Source organism: Mus pahari, chromosome 3 (genome assembly GCF_900095145.1).
Source record: "Mus pahari chromosome 3, PAHARI_EIJ_v1.1, whole genome shotgun sequence".
NCBI lineage: Eukaryota > Metazoa > Chordata > Mammalia > Rodentia > Muridae > Mus > Mus pahari.
Window position 1 is genome coordinate 106,076,041 of NC_034592.1, and position 26,512 is coordinate 106,102,552.

Sequence of the window (26,512 nt, forward strand, 5' to 3'; positions counted from 1 at the left end):
TGCACATGTTTGTGAGTATGTGTGTCTATTTTTGTGGATAGGTGTCTCTTCATATTTTTTGAGACACGGTGTCTTATTGAATTTGGCGCTCATGGCTCAGCTAGGGTGGTTGGCCACTGAGTTCCAGGGGTCTGCCTGTCTCTGCTGGAGCTACAGCAGTGGCTCAGCTCCAATATAGGTTTTGGAAATCCAGACTCATGCACTCATGCATGTCTGTCAGACACTGTAATGACAGCCATCTCCCCAGACCTTCAATAGCTTTAAGGAAGCTGTTTTTATAGGCTTACTTCATTTTCTCCTATAGTTTGGTGTTATGTACATGTTTGTATGTGCAGTGTGCATGAGCCCTCAAGTATGTGTGTGGAGTTGTGAGAAGGGAACCTGGATTAATGTTGCTCAACCATTAAGCCATGTTCAGATAGGAATCTTGGTGACCAGAAGTCCTTTATGCGTGGACTTAATTTGATGTGTTTATGATGGATCAAAGCACTTGATTTTGTTGAAATTCTCAGAGTACATTTACTTTGCTTTAACCTGCCAAATACAAAGTAGAATATTGTGAGGATCTGTCTGTTGTCCATCAACAGTCTATCCACCCATCCGTCCACCCACCCATCCATCTCTATCTCTACCTCTATCATCTATCTATCTATCTATCTATCTATCTATCTATCTATCTATCTATCTATCTATCTGCTATCTATCTGTGTGTGTGTGTGTGCATGTGTGTGCGTGTGTGTGTGTGTGTGTGTGTGTGTACATTTCTTGAGGATCCATAGTAAACTAAGCATGTTGGTCAGTGTGAGCTGTGATTTCAGAACATCATAGACTTTATTTTTACAGTTCTGGAGAAATTGAAGACCACAAACAAGAACAAGCTGCTGGCACATTCACCGTTTGGTAAGGATCCTCTTTCTGGTTATGGGTAACCATCTTTTCGTGTCCTTACAGGGAGCAGACCTGGGAACCCTTAGGGATCATTCCTGTCACTAATTTCCTGAGGTCTCCATCTCCATGGAATCCAATGATTTCTCAAAGGCTCCACTTGCCTTAGAGTTTAGGATCTCTGTCCCAAGGTGTTACAAAAGGGAAATCTGAACTAATCAGTCCCCTCTCTTTAATATCTGTCTCACTTTAACATCCCTGCAATATTACCGGAAATCTGAGCCATATTTCCTTTTGCGTTTTTAGAGTATATGTCACCAAGATAAAATGTGTTTGAAACCCCCAAACTCAGTCTTTGAGAACTGCTCCACCCTCCATCTGGAGTTTTGAATAACGGTGATACTAGGATCCTTTAATGATCTTGCTAGTGAAATCACTGACTCTGAGGATCTGAATATCCATCTGCCTGCCAAGAGGCTCATTGATCCTCAGTTTCTTATTTCATTATGTTATATGGGAGTCAGAACCTTTCATTGCCATTTTTTCTTTTGCCTAATTTATCCATTGCATGATAGCAAAATGAGAGTTTGCACTTAATTAGCACATATTGATTGTATAAAGCAATGGGTTTTATGACATTTTTTCTACATGGTTTTATATGTATGTAATATATAATACATATTATATAATTATAATATCAAATATTAAATGTATATTAAATACAATTATATAATATTTCATTATTTATATAACACCTTGATCATATTCACTCATCTGTATCTTTTCTTATTCTCCCTTTGCCTTTTTCCCCTTTCCCATCCCTAACAATCCCCTTTTCATATATGAGAGAAAACATGTAGTATCTGCCTTTTGTGAGCCTGGTTTATTTTACTTATAGTGGTACTCAGTTCTACTCATATTCCTGCAAGTTGCATTTATTCCTCTTAAATTTTTCTTATTTATGACCAAATAAAACTCCATTGGGCATATATTCCACATTTTCACTATCCCTTCATCCTTTGATCAGCACCTAGACTAATTCCATAACTTGACCATTGTGGCAAATCAGTGAATATAGGTGTGCAGATGTCTCTATAATAATACAGGTGTCTCTATAATAACGCAGGTGTCTCTATAATAATTCAGGTGTCTCTATAATAACCCAGGTGTCTCTATAATAACACAGGTGTCTCTATTATAATGCAGGTGTCTCTATAATAACACAGGTGTCTCTATTATAATGCAGGTGTCTCTATAATAACACATGTGTCTCTATAATAACCCAGGTGTCTCTATAATAAACACAGGTGTCTCAATAATAAAATATATTTGCAGATTCTAGAAGCTTACACTGAAATTTCCCGTGGACCAAGGACATTCTCTGGTTTTGTTGCAAAGGGAAGTTTATAAATCAATTCACTCTTGTGCTTTAACATCACCACTGACGTGCCCTTCGTTAATGTCTCATGAATGGAATCCTGAAGCCAATGATCTGCAAACTTGTTTGGGGTTAGTTAGCTGCATAGTAATTGGGAAACAGAACAGGGAAATCTGTCCCTGCCCCCATCACCATTTTTGCTTAACCTTTGTAACAGATTAAATAAAATCATGGAATCAGTTTATATGTCTTTTGTATTCATACTGAATTTTCCACTTATTTATTTATCTATCCATTTACCTAACTGTTTATCCATCTTCACTCAGGCCATTTTTTCTTATTGTTCTTCAGCAAAACATGAGGTTTCTCTTTAATGGCACTGATCTCTTAAACAGCTACAGGTGTTTTGTCTGTACCCATTCTGTCACAACTTTAAACGGAGTCACATTTATTTCTTTAACTCTATTTCAGATCTTTTTGTACCCCCTTTTGCTTTGAATTATCACCACAAACCTAACTAAAAGCTGCAGGCAACGACTATGCTGTAGTCTGTTACACTATTTCAAATTTCTCTACCATGTTATTTAACTTATTCCTTTTGTATTCTGCCTCACTCCAATGTTTAGAATGGCGGTGGACTATAATGAGGTTCTCAGTCAGAGTGCCTTTTCTCCCCTTTCCGTATGGAGTCCTTGCTTGAATCTCTCTGGAATGTCATAAGTACAGTTGTTGTCAGCATGTCTGTTGGCATTCTGTCTCCTATGAAGCAGGCTAGAAAAGAAGGGTGAAGTTTTAGGGACATGAAAAGAAAGCCTCCTAGAATCCAATCGAAGCTTCTTGTCAGCAGAGAAGCAAGAATTCTTGTACAATTATCATCTGCTTAAGGTCTTGCCAGCCATAACCCTGTAATTTTCTGGTTTTGTGTGTCAACTTGACACAAACATGAGTCGTCAGAGAGGAAGGAGCCTCAGTTGAGAAAATGTGTATATGAGATCCAACTGCAAGGCATTTTCTCCATTAGTGATTAATGGAGGAGGGCCCATCACACCGGGAGTGGGGACATCCCTGAGCCAGTAGTCCTGGGATCTTCCAGAAAGCAGGCTGAGCAAGCCACGGGAAACAAGCTGGCAAGCAGCACTCCTCCATGGCCTCTGCATCAACTCCTGCCTCCAGGTTCCTGTCCAGACCCTTTGATGATGAATGACAATGTGGAAATGTAAGCCATAGAAACCCTTTCCTCCCCAACTTGCTTTTTAGGTCATGGTGTTTCATCATGGCACTAAACCCTAACTAAGACAGACTCTCACCAGAAGTCCATTTATAGGAAAGGACAGTGCTAAACCCCTTGTGCAGCCCTAGCAGCTTCTGGTTTTATCTGATCAGATCACAATCCATCCAAGGCATCCCTGGAGCCAATGATCGCATCTCTGTGATTAACCGATGAAAAATAGAGGGGGATAATAATATATAAATTTCATATATATATGAAAATTAGCTATTTTATCTTAGGACTCCTGCATCTCCTTTCCTTCTGTTGTCCACTGGGAGGCACACACCCTTATCTGGGCACATCTTACTTTCTTCAGAGCCCCCTTCTTTGCTCAAGTCTATAATAAAATATGTTTAATAAAACTCCAACTCTGTTTCATAATCTGGCTAGTCCTGGAGCTTTTGCTGTTGTTTCTGTTGAATCCATGAACCCTCCTTTGGCCTTATTCAAGGTCCCTAAAAAACTAGAGGAACTCCTTACATTTCTGAGAGCCTGACTCCTAACTGGAGCTGGAGTTCCCTTCCCTTACCGGTGACATGCCACATTCCCAACAGAATGGCTGGCACATGCATTATAGTATTTTTTTTTTTTTTTTTTTTAGCCTGCAGCTCCAAATTCCTCTGCGTTCCTCTGATAAATCAATCCTGAAGTCCTACAGGCCATGTGGTCAGGTTTACCACAGCGATGGCCTCATTCTTGGTACCAGTTTTCTGGACCAGCCACTTTTCCTGTTGCTGTGACAAAAGCCTAACAGAACAATTTAAGGAAAAGGGGACTCATTGTTGGACAGTTTCACAGGAAGGCATGGCCGTTGAAGCTGATCTATCTCTGGGAACTTCTTGTGTGACTTGTTCACATCTTTGTAGACAGCTTGCCAGAGACCTTGGCCTTGAACTAGAAGTGGATTTCACTTTCAAAGCATGACTCAAGAGGCCACTTTTTCTAGCTAGGTCACACCTGCTAAAAGTTCCAAAACAGTGCCCTCATCTGGAGACACATGACCCTGTGGGGGACAGTCAGATATAAACCTTAACAGTGCTACTTCTAGTCTTTCCACAACACATTATGTCTTCTTTTTTCTAGTCTACCAGTTGAATGAAGAACTGAAGATATAATAGGTGGCCCCAGGTCCTTAAATGGTTGGGCAGAACTGAGTTCCCAGACCTTTCTTATTAAGTGGGCATGTGTTGAGAAATGTGGGTTTTTTTTTGGGGGGGGGGTGAGTGTTGGAAATAGAGTGCATTTGTTACAGCAACATGTACAATTTGCCTTAACTGCTGTGGGGATTTTTGAATGCCTCTGCTCCTATCATGCACAGTTCTTCAGCTAGGAGACTAGGAGAAGAATCATTATTGACCCATTCTAGTAATCATTATAATTCTTATTGTTTCCTTTTAGTAAATTACCTTGGAGGTTCTGCTATCATTTTAAGATTTTGAAAAAAATTGCCAGGTTCTTTGTGCTAAAAGCTTTTAAAAAATAAACATAAAATAAACCTTGAATTATAAATTTGTATTGTAAACATAGGACTTTATTAGATAAGGCTAATATAGAGTGTTGATACTGATGCATTCCTGAAGGCCACATGGTCATGTGTCCGCCATTCAGTAGTTTTTACACACACACACACACACACACACACACACACACACACACACACACACACATATGATAGACACTGGAAGCTGAATGATAAGTGAGACAGATTTAACTTTTAATTGTCACATACAGAATCACATATTCCCAGGGTGACCATGAAAAGGGCGATGACATCTGTGATGTCACTTTACTTAAAAACAAGGGCAATGCTGCTGGTGTGCTCTGGGCTAGTGTACCCTCAGGGTCTAAGTGAGAGTAGCTGTGTGATAAAGTGACTTCCCCATACTGCTCAACAAGTGAGTGTCTTTACAAAGAGTCAACAATCATTCCGGTAGGCCGGTTAAAAATGGCAATTTCCAAAGAGAAAGCCTAATTCTGTCTCTAAATGGGCGTATCTGAGCTTCTCTGCCCTTGTTTCTGTTGTACTAGAGATACTGAGTTAACCACACTCTTCAAAGATAATTTCATAAGAATATTCTTAGCTAGTTATCACTTCTCTTAGGCTAATTAATAACCAGGACTGGAATCGCTGTCTTACGGGATCGATATGTGCTTAACTTGTTAAGAACCTGCTGTTTTAGCCTTCATTAGGGAAGTTTGAGAGATGACTCCTTGTCTCACCAACTGATTTTGTATGAGTTTGCAGCTGAATCAAAATTCTTGAGGTTAGGTACTTTACAAAGAAAAGAGAATCAACAGTTCCCAATTCTGGAGGCTGATGGTCTCAGACTGTGTAGCCCATTCAGTCCAGTTTCTGTGACTCATGGTGTCAAAACAGGTCCCATCAAGGCAGAAGCCAGAGGGATTCAGGGATGAGGCTGTTTTGCTTTGTTTTGGTTTACTTTGTTTAACATGATAAACAAAAACTGGCTCTCTCAAGGATGGGGTGATAAATACAGTAACCTAATTATCTTGCAGTAGATAATTTGTCTACCTGTTAATGACTCTGCCTCTTAGACATCGTCCCAGTAGACATTATGCTTTCAGCCTGGTAAGTGACACTAATACCACCTCCAAACTGTCACTTGGATTGTCAGGGTTTTGGTGTTGTGGTGATGCAGGAGAAACATAAAACAATGGAGCTGATGATAGAAAGGAGTCACTAAGACATTTTCTTAGGAAAAGCCAAGTTACACACAACAGAATCTAGCTGACGGAGCTCCGCCAATAGGGCTGGAAGATAACTCACACACTAAGCTGCTTTATTAGGAACTGTAGGAAAGGTAAGTTTGCAGCACAGTGAAGTTTAGGTTGCTGAGGAAGTTTCTGCTCATGTTTATTCCCAATGACGATCTCCAGTTAGGTTCCAGTCTCATAACAAGAGGAGGCAACTGGACTTATAGCCAGCCATTGGAGGCAACCTGACTTATAGCCAGCCATTGGAGGCAACCTGACTTATAGCCAGCCATTGGAGGCAACCGGACTTACAGCCAGCCATTCGGTCAACTCTGTATCAAAGTAGAGATCCCAGTGGGTCTTGGTCTGCCATTAACTATCTGGAAAAGCCTAATTGTGCCAAGTAGGGAGGATGAACCTGGGTAACACCTAGGTTGGAAAAGAGCTGATGTACTTATAAGTCAGGCAATCTCCCGTCTGCCCAAGTGGCCAGACCTGCAGTCTCCCGTCTCTGTTTAAAATGTTCAAAGTGTAACCTGAGCCTGGGACCTGAAGAGATTTGAAAATGGCAGTGTATATGATATGCATAAGCCTGAGGTGTATATGCATTAGGAAAATCTTCTGTTTGTGGCTGGCTTTCCTTTGGACATTAGCCAGAGATGGACATGTGCTATGTTAAAGAGATATTGATTTTATTAATCCCTAAGTGTGTGGAATGATTTCTCACTGAGAAGCCACATTCATTTCAGAAAAGCTGTTTAATTTTGATGGAAGTTGTGTTTATCTTTTGGCTTTCTTTTGTTGCTGTTGTTTTTGGTACAGGATCTTAGCAATCATTGCTTAATCATGGTCACAAATATCTACACCTGTATTTTCTTTTAAGAGCTGCATGACTTCATTTTTAGATTCTGGAGTATGAATTCCTTTGAGTTGATTTTGAGTATGGAGTGGGGTAATGGGCCACACTGATTCTTTTGCAGGTGAATGTCTAAATGGCTGAACACTGTTGCGAAGACGCCTCATCACTGAGTCATCCTTGCAAGTACCCTGTGGAAGAGCAACTGACCACAAATGTATGAATTTATTTTTAGATTTTCCATTACTCCACGTCACTCTGTAGCCTAACCTTGAGCAGAGCTTTTATGTGTGATTCATTGGGGCTCTAATTTGTGTTTTCCTGATGACTAATGGCAGCTTTAGAATGTTTCTTCCTGCTTACTCCAGTCAACCCCTCACCCCGCCCCGCATCCACACATGCTCTGACGACTCTATTAGTCTTCATTGTTTGAGAACTCCATGCAAAAGTAATGACACAGCATCTGCACACTTGTGGGGCATCTTTGCTGGGCATCAGCGTACTTTTTACACTCATCCATGAGTTTTGTGTACTATAGATTGTTTCTTCACAGTCTCTTTTTACAAAAAATTAACATTTCTATTTCCTTTTTATGTAATTATGCTGTGAAAAATTATAGTCTGTTTCTCATCCAGTTATTTAATGTGTGGTTATAGATGTCTTTGCCTATTCCTAGTTTTTGTCATTTCTATATATTACTTTTTAAATTATTATTCTTTGATGACTATACAAGAGTCGAGTCATTTTTTTCTGTCTTTCTTTTAAAAAAAAAGTCTATTTTAAAGAACTTTAAAATATCATGCTGCTAGATTAAGGGAGCCACTCAAACACTAGTACTGTCCCAAATGCTATACATCTCAACTTCTGTCTTTTTTCAAAAGATTTTATGTATCTCTATTTTGTGTGTGTGGATGTTTTGCCTGCATGTATGTAATGTACCATGAGGTCAGAAGAAGATGTTGGATTCCCTAGAACTGCAGGTACAGTTAGTCATAAGCCACAATGTAGGTGCTGGAAATTGAACCTGGGTCCCCTGCAAGATCTGCAAAGCGCTCTTAACCAGTGAGCCATCTCTCTAACTCGCATGTTTTTCTTTCTTTGCTCATACATACTGCTATCATTTTATGTCTAACTTAAATGTATATTCATGCAGACATCCTATTCATTCAAACTCTAAATTTTATTCTTGCTTTGAGTAATTACAATATTTAGAATACGTGTGTGTTTATGGAAAAGTTGCCAGAATTATACATAATGTTAGGGAACATTCTCGACAGAGGAGGGTGCTTGTCCCTTCCTTCTATGCACTGCTGTTTACTTGCTATGTTTATCTTTGCAGGTGAACGTGGCGACACTGGTTGTGAAGATACACATTTATATCTCTGCCTACAAGAAGGAATAGAAATAAAGAAACCAAAGTGAACTTGGGCTTTCTGAAGAATAATTTTCTTACATGCAGTCTGCAGATACTGAAGTCTCCTGTCCCCTCCCCCGCCACTTCCACCCTGCCAGTAACTACAGCTGCTGAGGTACAGTTGAGTTTGTGGTACAACCAGTTTCCTCACCTTTACACACTGAACTCTCAGTCTTTTCTCTTCTCCTCCGAAGTGTACTTGTCTTGGACAACTGTCAATTAACATCCCTCCCTGGTTCCCTTACTGCTCCAGGCTCTTCCTTCAATGCTCTGTGCAGGTCTCACAGAGTCCAACCCCAGCCAATTTAATCTTCAGTCAGAGAATCAGAAACAGAACCAAGTGTCTGCCAGGAGACACTCTCTCTGCCTGGGAATTCCTCCCCAGAGGGAGAAGTCTATGTCATCTCCCTCTGCCTACTGTGGGAAAGTGTTGGGTTTGTTAGGCTGAGTAAGGGATTATGGCCAGGAACATTGGTCACCTTACAGCAGCCACACTGGAGGGTATGTTCTCGGCAGAGGTGACGACTGCCTGACGGCTGTGTATTATGGAGTTCTCTCCCTTGACCCTCCCCACTTATATGCTCTGCCCCAACCCCACAGATTCACGTGTTTGAACCCCTGGTCCCCAGCTGGTGGCACTGTTTTGGGAAGTTACTTAATCTGTGGGAGGTGAGGCATGCCTGGTAGGGTGGACGGTTAGGGGTGGGTCTTTGAGGGTTAGGATCTGGCCCCACTTTCTCTTCTGATTTCTGCTTTCTTCTACATCAGCATAGACTTCTACTGCTTCAGAGCCATTCTGCCATGTCTGCCCCACAATGATGGACTGAAATTTTTGAAACCAGGAGTCAAAATAAGCTTTTGTTTTCCTCTCCTGTTGGGCATTTTCTAACAGTGATGAGAAACCCTAACTGGTATGATGAAGGGAAAAGAAGAATGAAACAATAACAAACTGAATCATGTAAGGTCTGTGAGAGCTGGGGTAGGGCGGGCAAGGACTGAAACCTACTAACTATTCCAAAGCTCAAGACTGCCTAGTGCTTGCTATGTTCTTACCTTCTGCTGTCCTGTGTTCTCCGGGCTTATCAACCATCCTTATTTTTTTTATCTTTACACATTCCTTCATCGCAGAGCCAACATATGTCCCACTGGCACCTCTGGGATTCTTTTCACACACATGCCTTGACAGCTGCGCCTAACATGCTTTCTTTGGGGTTATCTCTAATCCCTGCAGCCCTGCGCACATGACACCTTTCTCCCAGGTTTATCTTGCCTTCTATAAAGTTTTTTTTTTTTTTTTTTTTTTTTTACAAAGATCAAATTACTTATCTATCAAATATTTAGACAGAGGACTGGCAAGTAGTGCACATAAATAAACAGATTATGTTCTTTATCTAAAGACTTTGACTCCTAGATCAGGGAACAGAATGTAGCAGGGAGAGGAACTGCAGATGTGAACAGTGTGTTCAGATCGTCAGATTTAAGGAAGCTGCGTGGAGCTGTTCTGCTGGAAGCTGACGGTTTAGAAGGATCCTAGGGGGTAAAAGGAAGTTTTTTGTTTGTTTGTTTGTTTTGTTGTTTTTTTGTTTTGTTTTTCAAGACAAGGTTTCTCTGTATAGCCCTGGCTGTCCTGGAACTCACTTTGTAGACCAGGCTGGCCTCGAACTCAGAAATCCACCTGCCTCTGCCTCCTGAGTGCTGGGATTAAAGGCGTGTGCCACCACGTCCAGCTAAAAGAAAGTTTTAAGTTTAATAAGCTAAGTGAACAATGCAAGGACTCTTGAAGATGGGAAAATAATTCAGAGATGGATTATGGGTTTGGTTGTAGGATGTAGATGGTAGATGGTTAGATAGAAACCAGGTAAGTATCTTGCCTGGACCAAAATAGTTAGTTACACTTAAAAGTGGCTATACTGTTGTGATGGTTTGAATAGGTATGCCCCCCCCCCCCCACCAGACTCATGTGTTTGAATGCTTCGTGCATAGGGAATGGCACTATTAGGAGGTGTGGCCTTGTTAGAGTAGGTGTGACCATGTTGGAGGAAGTGTGTCACTGTCGGGGGCGGACTTTGAGGTCTCCAATGCTCAAGCTACATCCAGTGTAGTGTACAGTCTCCTTCTGCTGCCTTCAGATCAAGATGTAGAACTCTTGGTTCCTCTGGTGGTCCTATGTCACCTGCACACTGCCATGCTTCCCACCTGCCCCAGTGAAATGTTTTCCTTTAAAAGAGTTGCCATGGTCATGGTGTCTCTTCATAGCAATAAACCCCAAACTAAGACAGATGGTAAATCTTACTGTATTTTACCACATTTGCCCTCTTCTGATTATCAGAATTCAACTCATTGTCCAGCACCCTTATCACCCTACCTAGACATTCTTTCCTAGATGCACAGTCAAATGAATCTCTGCCTCCTCAAAGCTCTGCCTCCAGGCTTTGTTTGATCTGAAATAAATCCACTACCAAGATCTAAAACATAAAAATATAAATATAAAATGTTTCCTTGTACCTTAGATAAGTAGACCTACCTTCTCTCCGGCCCAGGCAAGTGCTGACCTGCTTCCTATCACTCTAGATGGGTTTTGCCAGGCCCAGAGCAATTTGTGATTATGCTCTTTATCACAAATTAGCAAATTACCATAAATTTGAAAATATTCCATGTTCTGTGTACTAGCAACTGACCCTCTCAATACTACAGTTCACTCCATGACATGAACACACTCAGTGTATTTGTTGTGTTTGTGGTCAATAATTCAGTTGTTTTGACGTATGTCTCTGTTTTAAAAATATATTTAACTTTTATAACAATTAAGCTGTCAACTTATTTCAGCAAAGCTGAAGTGAAGAGAGAGACAGAGAGAATAAATCATAGGAGGTGACACTGGAGCATCTCCTAATCCTACAAAATAAATCTAGCCTGAACATTTAGTCAATGCCTAAAATACAGTATCAGCAGGGAGGACTATTGGCTCCTCCCCAAGTTCCTCCTGCAGGTCTGCCTTCCTTCCTTCTCCTGATCCTCACCCTCCAAACACAAGGGAAAACTGCTCTTCTAGGTTTAGGATAAGAAGGGTAACAAATAACTATTTATTGAATAATTATTGACTGTGACACTTTTGAGTTATTTGTTACTTCTGATATAAGCCAGTAATGTGAATCCCTTTGTGAGGTCCATGTGAGTTTGAAAGTGATGATGATGATGATGATGGTGGTGGTGGTGGTGGTAGTGGTGGTGACAGGTGAAACAGATTAAAGTCCTGAGGGAAATCACAGTGTACTGGGAGAGATTGATTCAAACTCAGGAAGTATGGTTCAGAGTAGATCTCGGTAGTGGATTTATTTCAGATCAAACAAAGCCTGGAGGCAGAGCTTCGCGGAGGCAGAGATTCATTTGACTGTGGATCTAGGAAAGAATGTCTCACTAGGGTGATAAGGGTTTTGGGCAATGAGTTGAATTCTGATCATCAAAAGAGGGCAAATAAGCATGTTCCAGCTGGGACAGAGTATGTGAAGGCACAAAGATGTGGAAGGACGTGGTAGATTCAAAAAGTAACCAGCACAAGAGGCAGAATGTAAGGAATGCAGAGAAAGAGGAGCCATGTTAAATAGTGGTGAGAGTCTGATGGCCCTTGGATCTGGCCCAAAGAACCTGGTTTCAGGTAAGTAGAGTTTAAGATACTTAAGGAAGAGACTGGAGATGGCAGGAACCAGGTGAGAGCTGAGGATGGAGGTCTGAGCACCATGCATTGTGAAAGAGAGCCAACGGGGCTATATGAACTACCTCTTCAAGAATGTGGGAAGGAGGCAGCCACAGGAAAGAGGCCTGGAAGTGGTGCATGGGGAAGGGGAACCGAGGGAGGACTGCTTCGGGGATCCTGGGAGGCTCCATTATTTTTTCTCTATTCGCTGACTGTTTTCCTGGGGTTGTTTTAGAACCACATCCCTCCATGCATATATGTCACTTCCATAATCTCTTTTTAGATGGCTTTGGTGAATTTCTTTCACCTGGCTTGTGACTCCATTTACTGACTGATCTAGAATCTCGGCCTGAGTAGTGACCAGTCACAGTGTGCTCGGGTGTGCTGCTAGGAGCTCCCTGTTGGCACAGAGGTACCAACTTCTGTAGCGACCCCACTGGCTGCTGCTGACTCACAGAACTGAGATCCTGACTAAAGGGGTGCAGTACAAAGGCTGCACAAAGGTGCGCAAAGGCTGGATCCTTGCATTCATTTGAGGCAATGTGAAGAGTTTGAACAGATCTAGAACTTCCCTCAGGACCAGGCAGTGTCTCTCATGCAACTGCTAAGCAACTTAGCTCTCTACCACTAAGTCCCACTTTCTTCATTTCCTTACAGGTTATGCCCCTGAAAATATCTGTCAATAAACCTGCATGAAACCCTGGCCTTAGACTCTGTTTCAGAGGGAATTCTGTCTGGGATGGTTGGGATCATGCTAGGCTAGCAGCTCTCAGGCAAGCTAGCAATGAGGATCTCATCGTTGGTAGCAGGCAGCATACTAATAGTGCAATCATTAACATATATATACTGCTGGTAAGCTGGGACAGAACATCCACAGAAGAAAAAGGTCTTTGAGGTGCTTGGAGGATGCAGTAGCAAGCAGAATATGTGAATGGCTCTAGTTGTATGCTTTCGAAGCACGGTTGGGGGAAAAAAAGGACAGTGGGCAATTAACCTTGAGATGAGATACCATGGAGAGGCCAAGGACATCCTTGGCAGCATGAATGTAAAATCTGGGACTCAGGGCCTGGGGGTATCTGGTGTGCCCATCGCCAATCTTCACTTCAAGTCCATGCGCTATTACTAGCAGACATGATCTAGAACTCTCTGGAGAGTCTCATGTCTGGCATCTCCACCCTGTGAAACCCTTATAGTGCCACACTCGTGTGTGTGTGTGTGTGTGTGTGTGTGTGTGTGTGTGGAGGGGGAGTGATGGGGGGCGGCTGAGTATGGTAGATTAGGTTAAGTCAGTTGTGAACATGTCTGAATTCATCTAGGGTGATCTTCTAGCTTAAACGGACGCTTCTCTCAATAGACTTTCCTATTCTGAGGAGAGGTTGATGCACAGTGTAAAGTGTCTGGGTGGGGAAATGGGGATGGGGATTCACGTTGCAAGACAGCAGCCGGTCTAGAAGGTGCTGACTCCAGTCCTGGGCCTGGAGGGAAAAGATTTCTCCTGATCACCTCTTAGAAACATCTTATTCTAGTTGAGCCTTTGACAGACATGGGTCGCTCTGCCATCTTTGAGCCTTGTTAGATACTTAGCAGAAAATAATGACAGTGATTGAGATTTCTAAGCCATAGATGCTGTGAGAAAATAAATTTGGGTTAAGCTGCGGAGTTTGTGGTAATGTGTCACAGGGTAAAAATAAACTAGTATCCAAATGTGAGTAAGCATGCTGAATCTTGTCAGCAGGGGGCGCTGCAGAAACACCGCAGGAGGAAGGGTTTTGCTCATCTCTCCACTTCCTTTGCTTGGGTAGGGTCTGTTGACTCTTGAGCTCCCTGGGTTCCTCAGCATCCAGCTCCTGAAGGGCACCGTGATATTTCCTAGGCTGCTGGACCTGCGACCGCTGGACAGTGACACTTCCTTGTAGGTGACTTCTCCATGGCACCTCAGAAAACTCTTCTACTGTTCAGTGAGCCGTGGTTATTTAGTCAACCAAGTCTTGATCTTAGCCTTGGTGAGGTCGGGCAGGACTTTATTGGAGGCAGTAGCTCAGCCCGTGGTTATGGCTGTTCCCTACATCAGCTTGTAGTGCCTGGTCTCTTTACGCCTTACCAGGTAGACCCGCATCACCTCATTGTCTGGCATAGGAAGTTTTCGTATTATACTTTCTACTTTCAAACAACCGTAGGTGTTTTCTCTCCCGCTGGGACCTGGTACATGCACTCGTAGCTGGAGTCATAGGAGGAGTCTTGATGGGGACCCTGAGGCAGGTCCAGATCCACTCACTCCTCTAGCTGCTTCACGAGGCAAAGGGAAGAGATGTCTTAATTTCCCATTCATGCCTCCCTTCCCATCTCCCAGCCTTCTGTTTTTACCAGTTCTTCCCTTGACAAAATCCCACTGGGAAGCAGTTAACTCGGGGAGTGCAGAACAGTGTTTCTCGGAGATAGCAGAGCAGGGGGAGGCGAAGATGGCACCAAGGACAGCCAGGCCTGACAGCGTCCTTCAGTAGCTATTGATTCTACCAAGGTCATCATGAGATATGACTGACTGTGCTTAGTTAGTACTTTAGTGAACTAACAATTATCTCTCTCATCCCTGGCACACGTAATAAGAGACCTTTCTGAAACCTTACAAGGAAATGCAACATTCTGAAATCTTCAGCTGTCAATAAAGCCAATGACTGTTATGATGCCTTTTCATTTAGTAAATTAAATGAGTAGTCTAGAAAAAAAGTCCTCCAAGATGAAGGGAAGTGAATAGCTCACTTTAAAGATAGCACACTTTCATAAAATAGATCAAAAGATGCTGACAAGAAACTCAGAGGAAGGTCAAAGACTAGGGCAATAATTTTGAAGTAATTTGACCCACTGGCATTCTTTTAAACAAAAATGAACTAGAGACCTGGACTCTCTGCATTGTTGACCACATCATATTAGAAAATATATCAAGAGGCTAGAGAGATGGTTCAGTAGTTAAGAACACTTTCTGCTCTTGTAAAAGGCACAGGTTTGGATCCCAGCACCCATATAAGGTAGGTAGCTCATAACTACCTATAACTCTAGTTCCAGAGGATCTGATGTGCAATCTGGCCTCTGCGGTCACCTGCATGTAAGTGGTGAACATACACAGAGACATACTCAGGCAAACACACTTACATGTAAAATAAAAAGCAGATAAATATCTAAAAAAAAAAATTGAGTTTTTGAAGACAGTGAGTAAGCTCAACTTGTTCCTGGCACTAGCAAGTCTGCCTTTTCTTTTGTTTAGCCTCAGTCTTCAAATAATTAACCAACACAGCCAGCCTTGCCTGAGAAGAACACAAGAAGAAAACATCAAAGAACAAATCCCAAGATACCAGCCACGGGGCCTCCTGATCAGTAATCTTTCTTCAGGGACCAGAGAGATCTGAAAGTTGGTGACCTGAAGACACTGAAATACACCAAGATAATTACTACTAGACATAATGAATTTTCTCTGGAATTTGGATGTGAGCCTTCTATTTTATATCTAATAGCTTGTTGGTCAACAAAGCTGATTCTTTTCATTTCACCTTGTCTCGAGACTTCTCATGATTACAAATTTGGCTGGTAAGCCAGGGGCATCCTTAGATGGGGAATATGCCCATTAGTTCCCACAGCTGCTAGGGTTCCTTAGTCTTGTCCCCTGTTCCTTGAATTGGGTGCCTTTCACACTGTGATGGAGTGAAGCAATGGCTCAGGAAAATCAACTGGCCCACTTGAATTGGGTTAGTTACTTGGATGTCTTACTCAAGGATTCTCTTCACCTTCTTGGCTCTCTTTCCCCTTTCCTTGTGGGAAAGGTTGAGAGTCAGGGCTTTACCTGTTCTAGTTTCTGTTTGTTGCTGGCGTTTGCTCTGTCATTGTTTCTGTGTTGCTGCATGATGGGAAACATATCATCTGTTCCTAGTGAGAGCCCTCTGGGTTTAATTTTGAACAAGTGAGCTGAGAACAGCTACAGTACCATGACACAAATGATGGCTTTAAACTGCATCAGTGCCTAGCCTCAGCATGCAGGTCTGAAGTAGGCAACTTGGTACATGACTCTCTAACCATTACAGCACTCTAGAGTTAGACCTAGTTTGCTAAAAGGGGGGTGGGGTGGGGAGAAGAATTCCCTCATGTGAAAGGCTTCATGTTACTCGAGCGAAACAACCAAGTGTTAAATAGAATTTTGTTATGGTTCAAAGGATGGGAAAATGGACACTATCATCTAGTACAATGGAGAATGAAGAAGATGAAGTTGGGCTTAATCCCTTACCTTAACCTCCCTATCATACTTCCACACATTATAGAGGCACAGAACAAAGATTAGACAGCATTGCTATGTGGAACAGGATCTGAAGTGTGCTCTTAGGTCACCAGAACACTAGATAGAGTTTCTCCTCCATGGACCCAGCAAGGAACAAGATTCAAAGAAGCTGCACTGGCAATAGGCAATTTCCAGTATGCCAGTCCCCAACAGGAGCAAATGCCCACGGATAAGTAGCTGAATATACATGTGAGTATACAACTCACTTTCTACTACTGATATATTTAACTGGAGTAACATCATTCTCTATTGACAGGATCCTGCACAAATGACTAAGCTTTTTATATATTACTCCTCCAAGGCCAATGCTTGTACCTGCAGAAATGTCACCCTATGAGAGGACAGAGAGCAGAGTAACAGATAAAGATAAAGAGGACATTCATAAACTTCATCTGAAGGCCCCTGTCAGTACTTATTGGCAGCAAAAAAGGCAGTTCCTACCACCAAGGCCACATGGAAACCCTACAACAATGGAGGTAGAGCTGGCTAGAAATCACTTCCAGTACATTTTAGCAGGACTAAGCAAAAGGGTTGTCCCAAGACCAGAAAACCTCCATTACACACAGGGAGGGTCACAGAGATCTGACGATGACCATTGGAACTTCCAGAGAGGCTACACCAGTAAAGACACCCAAGACCTTGAAAGTTTATAGTCCTTTGTCTAGCTTTCACAGGCCAATGTATCCTAGACATTTTTTTTTTAAAAAGTACTATAAAATCGCCTTTCCAGATTTTCAGTCTTTGGGTATGATTCTCTTTCTGCTTGTTTTGCTTTTAAGATTTATGTTTCCTTTTTGGTTCTAACTTTTGAAAGCCTCAATGCAGCCTTTGTTCAAACTTCAGGTATTGTGTAAACCTCTACACATAAACCTTATTTCTCACAGGTCTACCATACCTGCAAGGTATTCCATGTTATGGCAATTGTCCCAGAGACAGAATTCTTCTGAAGAATTAGAAGGAAAAGAGAAAAGTAACTTCTTAAGTGGATAGGGTCTTCGACATTGTACCAACCATTCATTCTTCTGTTGGCCCGACGCCAACAGAACACTAGCCACTTCTAACCACTGCTCAAACTCAAGCAAGCACTAGAATTTAAGACCAGAGAGAAAGGCAATTACGAACAATATCCACCATCCCTTTGAACTAATAATCCCAAGAGCTACTTTAAAAAATACCCAAACAATAAGATTTATTTCAATCAACCAAACTATTTACATCAGTGTTGTTTATGATGATGATGATATAAAGCCTATTGTCAAAAGAATTAAATTTACTTTTCAGTTGGTCCCAACAGCATGCCAATACATTGTAAAAGACACTTGTTAGATACATAGATTATTACCATGATAATGTTTGGATAACTTTATAGTCACTAATACAACACCAGAAATAGGATAAGCACTTGCTTTAAGACATTGTTCATGCTAGTATTATCTGATAGTACACAAATGAGACTCTAAAACAACCTGGTCAGAGGAGAACTTTTCTCCTTAGAAGATACCAATTTCAAGGCACAGCCTATTAGTAAAATTCATTTAGATAAATCTACATAATATTTTCCCAAAGACCTAGAGAGTAACCACACACACAAAGAAGGATAACTTCAATTTTGGAATCAATTTGTCTGGCTTACACCTATTTTGGGACATGTAAATCAGAAGGCTCCAATCTATTGGAGGATTACATAACCACCCCTATGACTTATGGCCCAGTGGTTTTGATGGATTCGTGATTTCACAGGTCCATGATTGGCTAGAGAAAAACTGGGTACCCTAAGGTACTCTGTGACTACATGAACAACTTTGTAATCCTGGCTTTCCACACATTAGTTAGGAATGTACAGTAGGATACCTTTGAGAGCAAGAAAGACCCAAAGATAAAATTTCCTACATTGATGAATTTGATCTGTATAAAATTGATATTGTCATTTAACATCAACATTTGTCCTTCAGATTGGTCTGGAGATATAATATGGCATATGGAAGCTCTAATTTCACCCATAAATTCTGAAATGGGAGTGTTCAAGGGATTTCTTCAATCAATACAGAAGAAGCTTTATGAGGAGGGCTGCTCTCCCAAACTGAATGACATTAGTTACTTTAACTGTATCTCAAGGAGCAATGTGTGTTACTGATGGCTATTTGTGGTTGTCAGCTTGACCACATCAGGAGTTAACTAAAACCCCAACATGGGAATTAATTTGAGCTGGAAGAGGCACACCTTTAATCCCAGGCTTGAGTTGGGAAGACACAGTTTTAAACATTATCATTTGAGCTGGGAAACCCCACTTCTAATCTGGGCTTCGGCTTCTGTTGGAAATCTATTTAAGAAGGTACTGCTGGACATAGAAGAAAGAAAATTTTGCTCTTTGTCTGTGTACTTTCACCTTACTAGCAAGTCCATTCCTTCACTGGCATTAGAGCCTACTTCTTCAAGATTCTGTGCATATTAAAGGCCAGCTGAGACATCCAGCCTCATGGGCTGAGCAACTACTAGATTCTTGGACTTGTCATTCACAGTCAGCCACTGTTGAGTTAGCTGAACTGCAGCCTGTATGCCATCCTAATAAATCCCATATATATTTATAAATTATAAATCTATATTTAGATATAGATTCATTCTATAAGCTCTGTTACTCTAGAGAACACGGACTACTACAGTGATTATACTGAAGTTTATTGTTGTATGTAGGAACTTAGGAAAAAGTGTCTCTTTAACCCTGTAGGAAAGGCATATCCAAGTCAAGGCACGGCTGATGGCTCCACTTTTAGTCTAAGCAAAAGGTTTAAATCATGGTCTGGGGGGAGCTCTTACTGAATCTGTCCTGAATAATTTGCATGGGCCAGATGTGTCCTGTGAGATGTACTATTGCAGTGGATGATGTCTTGCCTAAGGAAAGAATTAAACAAAGGGCTATACAAGGAGGCCAATGTCAGGAGACATTAGAAAAAAAATAGAACTCTGTCCTTTAAACATTTTTGATTGGCAGGTCTTTTTGTTCTACACACTGAGATGTCCCTGTGCAGCAGGAGGAGGCTCTCTGCCTTCACCCCACATGTGATGGAACACACCGGCAGTGGGGACGGAAGAGAACGAAGGGGTTAACTCACCCTAGCACCAGTCTGTCTTCCACTCTTTGTTTTCCTTTGCTGCCCTATGACTCACTCTCAAAATAATGAATCACTGCTGTCATCCCTGACTGAAAAGAATAAAAGCAAACAGGAAGGAACATCCATCATGTGACCTCTTAATCAGCAGTCTTTCAGGAATGTATTACAAAACTGAAGGACCATTGCAGTGCTCACCTAGCTGGGGCTGACATTAGACTCCACAGAGATCCCTACATAAGCATTTGTACCTAAGGCCCGCGGCAGGCTGGAATGAGGTGAAAGCCCTCCATTTTCCACCTGCTGATTTGTCATGAGTAAAGTCCATTTTTTTCTCCTGTCACCAACTTCATCCAATAACAGAACAAGATGTTCCACAGTTAGGGTCTCACCTTTTGATTTGAAGGATATTTGCAAATTTTTCCTACCTGGCAACTAAAACACTTTGAAGACTCAATAGGAAATGAGGGCTGTTTCTTACTTCTTTTAGCAGTTTTATATTTGGCAGGATTGAAATAGCATAGCTAATTTAAATAAGTGTATTCAAAAGGAAAGCTGAGCATTGAAATAATTCACAATGCTCATAGTGATTAAAATAATAGTTCTGCATAATACAGAAGGAGAATGAATCAGTAAAAGTAGCTGGATGCTTTGGTATCTACACACAAGCTTAGCAGATGAGCTTGTAAAACCCATAAGGTGCAGAGAAATCAGCACCTTACGAACAGTTATTTGAATGAATGAACTTTTTTTTTCCTCATGAACAGCCTTAAACCAGATAGTTCAAATGACTGTCACTCAGTATTTTGATTATTGATTTACTGTCAGAATTATAATTTTTCTTCTTATGTTGACATTTTAATAGTAGGCTTAAAAAGAAAGATAAGCAAGTGAGGAAGGAACAAATTGAAATAGCTTACAAAATGATGCAAACTCATCCAAAATGTGGACCTACATGGGGTGTCACCAAGGCCATAGCATCCTCCTTCACTCCAGATCCATTAACTCACAGTTTGCTCATTTATTTCTTCCCCTTCCTCATCTGTATCTCCTCTTCTTCCTCCTTCTTGCCTCCTCGTGCTCCCCCTTCCCCCTCCCCTCTTCCTACTCCTCCCTCCCTCCTTTTCTTCTCTCTCCCCTTTCCACCTCTCCACTATCTTCAGAGAGTCTTTAGTAAAGCTGAATGGAGCTCCTGAGCTTGTACGCTTACATAAAATGTGAGAGTTTCAACATCTGCCATTTCAAGGGCAGCTTCAAGTACAGCTGTTTTATGGAGACTGAGCTGCATGCCTGGGGCCTTGGTGCAGCCCGTGTATGCTCTCGGGTTGGTGGATCAGTCTCTAAGAGCTCCCAGGGCTCCAGGTTAGTTGGCTCTGTTGGTCTTCCTGTGGAGTTCCTGTCTCCTTCGGGGTCCTCAATCCTTCCCCCAACTCTTCCATAAGAGTCTTCAAGCTTATAACCAAGATTATTTAAACCAGGGTTGATGCAGGTCTTTCGATATTAAGTCCTTTGTTGTTTTCACAACTGTGTACTTCAAAATCCTTCTCCCAACTCTTCCACAAGAGTCCTGGACCTCTGTCCAATGTGCAGGTTTCAGTCAGCTGCTGGGTAGAGCCTCTCAGAGGACAGTTATGCTAGGCTTCTGTCGGCAAGTATTACAGAGTATCATTAATATTGCCAGGGATTGGTGCTTGCCTATGGGATGTGTCTCAAGTTGGGCCAGTTATTGGTTGGCCATTTCTTCAGTCTCTGCTCCATCTTTGTCCCTGTATTTCATGCAGACAGGACAAATTTTGAGCCAAAACTTTTGTGGGAGTGTTGGTTTCCTTATCCCTCCACTGAGAGTCCTACCTGGCTATAGGAAGTGGCCTCTACCGTTTCCATGTCTCCACTGTTAGGCATCTCTGCTAAGGTCACCCACATTGACTCCTGTGAACCTCCCCCATCTCAGGTCTCTGGGACTTCTTAGAGATTCCTCCCATCCCACCCCAGCAGCTTCAGATTTCCATTCATTCTTCTGGCCCTCTGGCCCTCTGGCCCTCTCTCCTGTCTCTCCCCACACCTGATCCTGCCCCCCATTCCTCCCTTCTCCTCTCCCCCAACTCCCTCCTTTCCTCTGTCTCCTCTGCTTCTTATGCTTGTTTTACTCCCCCTTCTAAGTAAGAGTCAAGCAACCTCTCTTGGGCCTTCCTTATTCTTTAACTTCTTTGGGTCTGTAGGAGTATATCATGGGTATCCTGAACATTATGGCTAATATCCACTTATCAGTGAGTACATACTATGCATATGGGTTCCCTTACTCAGGATGATATTTTCTAGTTCTATCCATTTTCCTTCAAAATTCATTATGTACTTGTTTTTAATAGCTGAATAGTATTCTGCTGTGTTAACGGATAACAGTTTCTGTATCCATTCTTTGGTTGAGGGAGATCTGGGTTGTTTCCAATTTCTGGCTATTATGAATAAAGCTGCTATGAATCTAATGGAGCATGTGTCCTTGTGATATGATGGAGCTTGGGTATATGCCCAGGAGTGGTAGGACTATTTCCAACTTTCTGAGAAACTGCTAGATTGATTTCCAGAGTTATTGTACAAGTTTGTAATCCCACCAGCAATGGAGGAGTGTTCTCCTTTCTCCACTTACGTGCCAGTATGTGCTGTCACTTGAGTTTTTTTTTCCTGTGGGGAACTTTTTATTAGTCTAGAGGAACAGAGGAACAGAGGAACAGAGCTTATAGAATATATGAATATACGTATATGATAATGTAACGCCAGTGAAGGAATGGTCCTGCCAGCGAGAGAGAGAGCAAGTAGGCAGAGAGGGCCAGCTTCCTTCTTCCACGTCCTTTACAATGGCTTACATCAGAGGGCCCGGCCCAGATTAAAGGTACATCTTCCCACCTCAAAAGATCAAGATTAAAAATGGTCATTCTGCTTCAAATAGGATTTAAGTAAATTTAATGTTTTAAAAAATCCCTCATAGGTGTACCCAGCAGCTTTGGTTTTAGTTAATTTCAGATGAAATGAAGTTGACAACCAAGAATAGCCATCACAGGAACATTTTTTTCATTCAAACCAGTGACATGAAAGATTTTTTTTAATCTGTTCATATTTAACATATTGGAAATTATATCTGAAAATATAAAAATATTTCTTTTTAAATACACTAACAAAGAACTTTTTTTTGGACACAAGGTTGCAGGTATTCTCAGCTAGCCTTGAAATAAATAAGTAGCCGAGGCTGACCAGTATTATGATCTTCCTGCCTCTACCTCCCAAATGCTGGGTCTGCAGGCACGTACACGAGCACTCCTAGTTTCATAGGTCACTTGAGTTTTTGATCTTATTCATTTCTGATGAAATCTTAGAGTTTTTTTTAAATTTGTATTTCCCTGATGACTAAGGATGTTGAACATTTCCTTAAGTGCTTCTCAGCCATTTGAGATTCCTCTGTTGAGAATTCTTTGTTTAGCTCTGTACCCCATTTTTAACTGGGTTATTTGGTTTGTTGGATTCTAACTTTTTGACCTCTTTATCAACATTAGGTAAACCAAACAGTCCAATAAGCTCTAAGTAACTAGGAGCAGTTATTAAAAGTCTCCCAACCAAAAGAGCCCAGGACTTATGTAGGGGTCTCTGTGGAGTCTAATTTCAGCCTGACCTCAAGCTGTACTACAGAGCAATAGTGATTAAAAACTGCATGACATTGGTACAGAAATAGACAGGTTGATCAATAGAATTGAATTGAAGACTCATAAATAAACTCACACACCTATGAACACTTAATCTTTGTCAAAGAAGCCAAAACCATACAGTGGAAAAAAGAAAGCATCTTCAACAAATGGTATTGGTTTAACTGGATGCCTGCACGTAGAAAGCAAATAGGTCACCACGCAAATAGATCATATTTATCACCATGCACAAAACTCAAGTCCAGAATTATAATTTAAAAAGAAAACAATAAAAGAAATATAAAAAGTAAACAAGATACGTTGCTTTCTCAAACAGGACCCAGTTGGTGGGGGTGACTGGAGAGGCAGATCAGCAGTTAGCACGCTTGTTAGTCCTGCAGACAAGGCACCAAACTCATGAAAACAAAACAGCAGCACCAGAGTGAGCATGTGTAGGGATGACCTCTGTGGTCTTCTCCATCCTGCATGGCTAGAGGCTCAGCTTAGCTCTTAGTGCTTTATCCCCAAACCAGCTGATTGCACGAAAATGACTTACAAAAGTCAGTTCACAGAAAAGCAGAATTGCCGATCTTCTGATACCCATTTAAATCATTTAGACTCTCCAATTGAAACAGAGGTGTTTACTTAACAAATTTAATTAACACGAGAGTGCACTTAAGAGATCTCACTCATCTTTGTGATCATGTGATCACAGCACTAATCACACCAGTAACACTTCTGCTGTATAAAATGAGACTGTCATTTACAATACTGCTTTATAGTTTATATATTTCATACATTTGTTTGAATATTTGATTCTCATGAGAACTATAGCAAGGAATAGATCTGGTAGTAACATTATTATTATTATTATTATTATTATTATTATTATTATTATTATTTTCTTTTTCTTTCTTTTATTTGTTTTTTGTTTGTTTGTTTGTTTTTTTTGAGGCAGGGTTTCTCTGTAGCCCTGGCTGTCCTGGAACTCAATCTGTAGACCAGTCTGGCCTCGAACTTAGAAATCTGCCTGCCTCTGCCTCCCAAGTGCTGGGATTAAAGTCGTGTGCCACCACTGCCCGGCGGTAGTAACATTATTAAGCATAATTTACTGACTTTAAAAAGGGCTCAGGGGCTTGGAAATTTTAAAAAATGACTCAGAGCTTAAGAGAGCTTCCTTTCAGAGGACTTGAGTTCAGTTCCTGGCACCACCTCTAGGAGCTTACATCTGCCTGGAACTCCAGCTTCAAGTGGGTGTAACACCTATGGTCTCCCTGGGTGCCAGCACTCACATACCTGTGTCCTCCCATAATTATAAAATAAAGTATTTAAAAATGGGGATGTCAGGGAGAATAGATGACTTGACTAAGATATCACAATGGATAAAATGCACATCTATTGCTTTGCTTAAAGCAGTTTTTCCCTTTGATATTAGCATTCAGACATCCATTTAAGGAACAAATAACTCCCCACACACACGCAATTTCTTTCATAAACTCCTGGAAAAACTGTTTATGAGGGATTCCCACTTCTCCCTGCTATGTGGTTCTACACTGGTCTGAAAGGGTCTTTTGTATCCCTCTGTTAGCCAAATTTGTCTATAGGGAAATACTGGATCCAATTTGAGTAATTTAAAAGTGTTGTTGACCATTAGGAATGAGCTAGTTTTGTCTGGAAGTTGCAAGGATATGAAAGACTGGGGATTTTTTTTCTGCCTTACTGAGAGCTGCTTCAGTTGACACCCATGGAATGGAGGGCAGACTAGAGAACTGCAGAGAAGGAAGGGAAAGGATCCCCAATTTTAAGCAAGGGAATACCTAGACTCCAACCCTGATGCCACATCAAGTACAGTGGATCAACAAATTATGAGTTTTGTGCAGGTGAGTTTGGACTGCCCATTTTTACCCCCTCCAACTTTACTATAACCAAGATTATATTCTTTTAATTCACTTTCCATCCAGATCGCTGCCTCTCTCCTGGTCACCCCCTCCTACAATCCCTCTCCCCAATACCCTTCCCCCTCTCCTCTCCTCTCCTCTCCTCTGAGGAGGGACCGACCCACTGGGTATCCCCCCTACCCTAACAATCAAGTTTCTACAGGTCTAGGTGCATCCTCTCCCACTGAGGCCAGACAAGGCAGCCCAGCTAGTAGAACATGTCCCACAGACAGGCAACAGCTTTGGGGACAGCCCCTGCTCCAGTTGTTCAGACCCATATGAAGACCAAGCTGCACATCTGCTACATATATACAGAGAGGCCTAGGTCCAGCCCAAGTATGCTCTTTGGTTGGTGGTTCAGTCTCTGAGAGCTAAAAGGGTCCAGGTTAGTTGACTCTGTTGGTCTTCCTGTGGAGTTCCTATCCCCTTTGGGGTCCCCAATCCTTCCCCCAATACTTCCATAAGAGTCCCCAAGTGTATAAGCAAGATTATTTAAACCAGGCTTGAAGCAGGTCTTTTGACATTAAGTCCTTTGTTGTTTCCACTGCTGTGTACTTCAAAGTGTCTTCCCTAAATATAATGCCCAAACTTATCAGGTGTTTTGTGGGAGATTTCAGAACCTTCTGTTTTCAGGAATTATAGGAGCTCTTGAAACTTTCCTTCAAACATTCTGTAAAGGGAATGGGAAAGGGAATGAGTAAAAAGTAGTTGAAAGCACATGTCTCATAAAGGACTATCATAAAATACAGAAAGCATTCTTAAAAATAAAAACATCAAAAAGGCCTGGAGAGATGGCTCAGCAGTTAAGAGCACTGACTGCTGCTCTTCCAGAGGTCCTGAGTTCAATTCCCAGCAACCATGTGGTGGCTCACAACTATCTACAATGGGATCTGATGCCCTCTTCTTCTGTATCTGAAGACAGCGACACTTGTACTCAAATATATACAATAAACAAATATTTAAAAATAAACATAAATAATAAGAAAATACCTGATTAAAATAGGAAAAATATAAATTGACACTTCATCAAAATACACAGATCGATAGCAAGTAAGCATATGAAACAATATTCCACATCAGATAGTTGCAAAGTGAAACAATGCACCATATTTACACATCCACTGCAATGGACACAGAGATCTTTGGGCTGGAGAGATTGCTCAATGGTTAACAGCAATGGCTGCTGTTACAGAGGACCCATATTTTATTTCCAGCACCCACATGGCAGCTCACAACCTTCTAACTCCAGTTCAAGGGGATCTGA

The 26,512-nt window shown here is 41.5% G+C and overlaps 1 long non-coding RNA gene across 1 annotated transcript in view; it reads left to right on the forward strand.

The window, feature by feature from the left end:
- Positions 1-8,524, forward strand: part of LOC110317491 — a 19,367-nt gene extending 10,843 nt beyond the window's left edge. The window contains exons 3-5 of the long non-coding RNA XR_002380318.1: positions 5,772-6,123; positions 7,229-7,321; positions 8,444-8,524. This is a non-coding gene — a long non-coding RNA (uncharacterized LOC110317491). The remainder of the gene's footprint in view (positions 1-5,771; positions 6,124-7,228; positions 7,322-8,443) is intronic.
- Positions 8,525-26,512: the final 17,988 nt, after the last annotated feature.